The 6000-nt window shown below is 40.0% G+C and overlaps 1 long non-coding RNA gene across 5 annotated transcripts in view; it reads left to right on the top strand.

The window, feature by feature from the left end:
- The first annotated feature begins 3467 nt into the window (after positions 1-3467).
- LOC110222866 (uncharacterized) overlaps positions 3468-6000 on the top strand; it is an 80677-nt gene continuing 78144 nt past the window's right edge. For all 5 annotated transcript variants that reach the window (XR_013486115.1, XR_013486118.1, XR_013486117.1 and 2 more), the window contains exon 1: positions 3468-4214. This is a non-coding gene — a long non-coding RNA (uncharacterized LOC110222866). The remainder of the gene's footprint in view (positions 4215-6000) is intronic.

The raw sequence follows: 6000 nt of genomic DNA, 5'->3' as shown, positions 1-6000 counted from the left end.
TTTTCTCCCCCTCTCTCCCCATCTCCCTCCTCAAGACAGCATGCAATCTGATATAGGCTATACATATATATTCCTATTAAACATATTTTCACATTAGTGATGTTGTAAGCAAGAATTAGAACCAATAGGAGGAACCACCAGAAAGAGGAAACAACACATAACAGAAGAAAAAAATAGCAAATAGTATGTTTCGATCTGCATTCAAACTCCATTTCTTTGGATGTGGATAGCGTTTTCAATCATGAGGTCTTTGGAGATATCTTAGATACTTGCATTACTGAGAAGAGCTAAGTCTATCAACATTAGTCACGGCAAAACGTGGCTGTTACTGTGTACAACATTCTCCTGGTTCCACTCATTTCACTCAGTATCAGTCCATACAAGTCTTTCCAGGTTTTTCTGAAGTCTGCCTGCTCACCATTTCTTATAGCACAATAGTATTCCACTACATTCATATACCACAATTTGTTCAGTCATTTCCCAGTTGATGGGCATTCTCTCAATTTCCAATTCTTTGCCACCACAAAAAGAGCTGCTATAAATATTTTTGTACATGTGAGTCCTTTCCCATTTGTATGATCTCTTGGGATACAGCCCTAGAAGTGCTATTGCTGGGTCAAAGGGTATGCACATTTTTATAGCCCTTTGGGCACAGTTCCAAATTGTTCTCCAAAATGGTTGGATCATTTCACAACTCTTCCAACAATGTTCCAATTTTCCTATATCTTCTCCAACATTTATCATTTTCTTGTTTTGTCATGTTAGGCAATCTGATAAGTGTGATGTGGTACCTCAGAATTGTTTTGATTTGCATTTCTCTAATCAATAGTTATTTAGAGCATTTTTTTCATATGACTATAGATGTCTTTCATTTCTTCATCTGAGAACTGCCTGCTCATATTCTTTGACCATTTATCAATTGGGGAATGACTTGTATTCTTATAAATTTGACTTAATTTTCTATCTTTTTAGAAATGAGTCCCTTATCAGAGGAAAGTTTCTTGAAGGAGGTAAGATAGATCTGGGTACTTAGAGGGAAAGTGGTCATTCAGAGAAAAGGTGAGGGGACGTTCCAAGTTGAGGAACTTTTATGAACAAAATGGTGAGGCAGGAATCTACATGGTAGATTTGGGGGATAATGAATAGATCAGATTGACTAGAATGGAGGGATTCATGAAGAGTGTATAAAGTTGGAAAAATAACAGCCATATTGGGGGGAGGGTTCTTGAATGCGAGGCTAAGGTTAGAGTAGAGGCAATGCCCCCTAGCAAGGCTTCTCTGATGGCATAAAGGGAGAAGGGGAGCTCAACCCATCAGCAGCACTGCCATGGTAATAACCAGAGGGAAAGATACTCTAATGATATAGGCACACGCACGTGTGTGTGTGTGTGTGTGTGTGTGTGTGTGTGTGTGTGTGTGTGAAGGCATAACTATCTCTCTCTTCAATTTTATAACCTCCAATCCTTTGGTACTGGTTTTTATTGTTTAAGTTTGAGGGCAGGGATGATGTAGGATCATAACATGGTCATAGGATATAAAACTGTAATGATCTTTAGATCTCATTTAAATTGACTTTCTAATTTATAAAAATTAAGAAACTGAGGCTTGCCAGAGATTGCACAGGCAGCAAATAGTAGAAGCAGGGTTTGATGCACAGCCTTGCAAAATCCAGTGTTCTTTTCATTTGACTACATTTCCCCCCCATCACTTCCTTAATCTGTGGCACCCTTGGAATTCTTCATAAATATTCTTTGATCATGCTTCAGTGGAAATTTTTTTATTGCATGTTTCCCTATCATGAAATTCTTGCAGTATTCTAATGGGGTGACACTGTGTGTCTAGATAATACTGAGTTTATAACCACAGCCTTGGAAACATTGCACAAACAGGAGAATGATGATACACATTGTGATATATCAGGCATGGATTCTAGTTCTTGTATTAGAAAGGTCATGCTCTGGAATCCTGAGTTCTCTTTTGGTGAAAAACTGGATGATTGGTGCTCTGAGGACTGCCTTTGTTCTGTTTGTCTCTGCTTGGCACAGAGACCCTTTGAGTTTCTTCCTGTCGGTGGCCACATACGTCCCCTATGAGTACTCTTTAGAGGACAAGGATATTCTCCTCAATGGCAGCAGGTCCCTTTAAATATTAAATAATGATTCAGTTCATGCAGCAGGCATATTTTTGTCAAAGATGAAAGTGTATGTGTGTGAAATTACTTCACTAACTCTTCACATTACTAATTAAGCCATTTTCTCTTTGGAAATGCCATTCTTATCATGCTGAGGGGTTTCAGATTTTAGGTAGAAGCAACACTGAGAAACACCTCTGCTATTTTAGAAACAGGGCACACTAGATCATCTGCTTATCTCATCTGAATCTATTTTGGGCCTAGTTATTAAAATTTTAAATGCAAGGGGGAAAGGCGGGGTTCAGGAGAGCTTACGCTACATCCTAGTGTCTGGGTGTATTAGCAGAGTTATAGTGACTTAAGAGAATCATGAAAATTCTTCACATTTCCTCTGCCATGACACTACCATCAGAAATGCTCTGTCCATTTTACCATAACTGTCCATGGGTAAATAAATTCATTTTATTTCTCATCAAGGTACAATCCAGACTCCACTACCATGCTCTAGAAAACTCCTAATCCTGGAAGATCACTTTAGGCCAGGAACGTTCATCTCAGAAGTACCTGCAGCCCCTGCAGCCCCTCCCTCTGATTGGATGGCTGCTTCCAGAAGCTCTGTGTGAGAAGGATTCTCAGGTCAGCCATCTCTTCATTTCTCTTCAGGCTATATCCAGGCTACTCTTCATCCTCCCTATGCTGTGTACCTTCTTTCCCGCCCCTCTGTTTAGCTTTCCTTTTTTTTCAGCCAAAGACAAGGTTTATTAGAACATCCATCATATTAGGCAGACTCTTAAGGAGTCTGAACATTAGTAAGCTATTGGTTAGATTATAAGAATCAGAGTGGTAGCTTTCCTTTTGAATGTTGTCTTTCTTTGTCAGAATGGAAACTCGCTAAGAACAGAGAATATTTTTTGTCTTCTTGTATTTGTATCCCCAATTCTTAGCAAAGTGCCCTGACGCATTGTAAACTCTTAATAAATGCTTGTTGACTAACTGGTAGAAAGCATTCTGCTTACCAGAATGAGGGAGGAGAGAAACTTTCAAGTGATATGAATGACTTTTCCAGAGCAATTATCTTGAACTTCATCCCAAAATTTCTCCAACAGCTGGATTGTACCACTCAATGGAGTAGAAGGAGCTCAAGTATCTATGGGGTCACTGGCACTACGGGATTTTTTTCTCTATGCAGAAGTGAGCAGCAGCAGGCTTGTAGCCCTTGCGACCTCTGCCTAATCATGTGCCATCAGGAAAAACTGCCTGGTCAGCTTCCTGGAAGTAGTTCAACTCTACATATTGCTGAGAGCCACGGTTTCCCACAGAATTAGTTAAACAAGTTTCCTGAGACCTTGCTGTGCTATGGTTGTGTCTGACCTTAGAACTGAGGCTGATTCAAATATCTTGTATCTTTTTGACTCCCAAGAAGAGCAATGACACCATCTAACTACCTCTCTCTTTTTCTCCCTCCCTCACACAAATTAATCACGATCCATACCCAGCATATACCACTGGGACACATGAAGTGTTCTCTGAGTGTTCACTTTCTCTCCACCATCCAATCTCACATTTCTTATAGCATTTTTTCTAGAGCTCTTTTTTATCCTTATTACATTACATCTTGTTTACTATCTATTTGTGCATGTGTTTCATCCCTATGCAACCCCAAGTCCCAATGCCTATTGGTATGGGATTTTTCTCCTCATTGGTAGAGATCAATGCCCAGAGCTTGAGCAAAGGCCACGGTGGAATTGCTGAGAGCTAGAATGGAGGTTTGGTCTCTTCAAGTTCTTGAGTTTTTTCAGGCTCTGCAATCTCTTTGGGCTTTGCAGTTGCTTTGGGCACTTCTGGATTCCATTTTAAGAGAGAAGAAGTATGATGTAATCCCTCTTCAAGTTGCTGAAAGGAGAATAAGAATCTGGGAAGAAACCAACATGAGAAGAGCTGGCAGTTTCCATCAGGATCCTGCCCCACATTGCTACTCTAGAGATTAAGAGGAATGCCCCCTCAGGGAGATCTGGGATTCTCTCCTGGTTGAGCTGATTTATCTTGCTCCCAATGAAAGAGCACCTTCACTCTGTATTGTCTGGTATGTATTATCCTATGTATACTTTCTCTGAATTCTGTTGTGCTATTGTTTTGGATAAATGAGTTTCTTTGTTCCCTACTACATGTGTTCATTGCAGAACTGGTATTTGTGGGAAGAAAGTCAAGCCTTAGATATAAAATTTAAATCTTCTTTTTCTCACTAATGAATAGCAGTCAGAAGTTTAGCTTGAACCAGAAAACAACATTTTCTAAACTAATAATAATGATAATAGTAATACTTGAGGGAGTGGATAGATATAATTATAACCCAGTAACACTTCTCTCTGAAGAGAGCAAAGCATCCAAGCTTCTGGCCCCAACCTCCTGCTTCCCTTCCTGAAAGGAATTAAAGTTTCCCCTGGAGAAGGATAATGAGAAGAAGAAGCTAAAGATGTCTATATGAGCCATACAATGACAATTGTCTTGCTACACATGTGAGGGACAGCCATCACTGCACCTACAGTAGATGGCAACCTCCTTGATAACTTTCTTTTTGTATCTCCACCCACATGTGCATTGCACATAGTAGTTCCTTAATAAGTGTTTGTTAAATTGAACTTGACTATACATTAAGTTCTGGTGCTTAAAAAAATACACAGAATTTTCTTCTTACTCAGGCTCACTATCCCCTCAACTGCCACCATACCCGGCTAGCACCTCATAGGCAGTTCTTTAACACAAACAACATATTTTTGGCCTGATGAGAACAAGGATAATAATACCTCCCCCAACCTTTCTGAAAAGGATGCTTTTGAGGATGAAAGCTCTACTGTTTGTGAGCACTTTGTGCTCCTCAGAAGACAGCTATCCCATAAATACAAGGTATTATTACTATTATTACCATGTTTAACATGGAGCGAATAGAGGGAAAGTACTTTTACAATTCTGGTTGTAAACTATAGCTGTGGATTTTTTGGTCCACTTTTTCAAAGCTATTCCAGAGACTTTGAACAATGGTACTAAAGTAACAATTCAAGTACATCTCTTTGCCTAATGAATAACAGCAATTTTAATGATTGGAGCTTGTTTAACATCACATTGACTAAAGTACCACGTACAAAAAAAAATTGGGAGTTTCTGCCTTCTGTATTTTTTCTTGTGTTGCTGATAGTGGAGCTGGGGAGGGAGGGAACGGTCATTATCAGAGCTGGGCATTTTTTTTTATTACCTTTTCAACTATTCAGCCATTGTTGTATTTTTCATTTTACAAGTGTGTGCTTTTGTCTCATGCTGGTGCTTGTCATAGGAGCTGTTATCATTCAAGGAGTACTGATAGCATCACTGCTAAGCTCTGAGTTCTGCCATCAGGGAAACTCGATGCTGCATTTTCACATGTGGCAGTGACCAACATGGAAGTGGTGGGGAGAACAAGGGTGGGAAATGAGTAAGAGGGAAAGTTGCTTAAAGGCATACACTGGTCACAGCTGTCAGGGAACAGGCGGGCAGCTGGAATATCTATCACAATGCCATTCGTGAATTGCAGGTGACTGGAGGCATACTTCACGGGCTGTATCAGAGTTTATGTATTTTACTAACCTTATTTCATTGGGTTGAAGCTATACAGTTTTATGAGCCCCCCAATCCTCTACTAGTTGGAAATAAATTCCTCCTAGGCTATATATCAGAGAATGACATTGGCTGTTGGGTCCTCTCTCTGGTATGATCATTGCTTGTATTTCTTTTCTTTTTTTTTTCTTGGTCTGGGGTTACAGGACAGTGCAAAAAGTGGAAAGGTGGTGGGAGAGGGTGGTGGGGTGGGGAGGATGTCTCTGCTAAGTGTCAGGGAG

Source organism: Phascolarctos cinereus, unplaced genomic scaffold (assembly GCF_003287225.1).
Source record: "Phascolarctos cinereus isolate Bilbo 61053 unplaced genomic scaffold, phaCin_HiC Scaffold_4;HRSCAF=312, whole genome shotgun sequence".
Classification (NCBI taxonomy): Eukaryota; Metazoa; Chordata; class Mammalia; order Diprotodontia; family Phascolarctidae; genus Phascolarctos; species Phascolarctos cinereus.
This window is presented reverse-complemented; position numbering and strand designations above follow the sequence as displayed.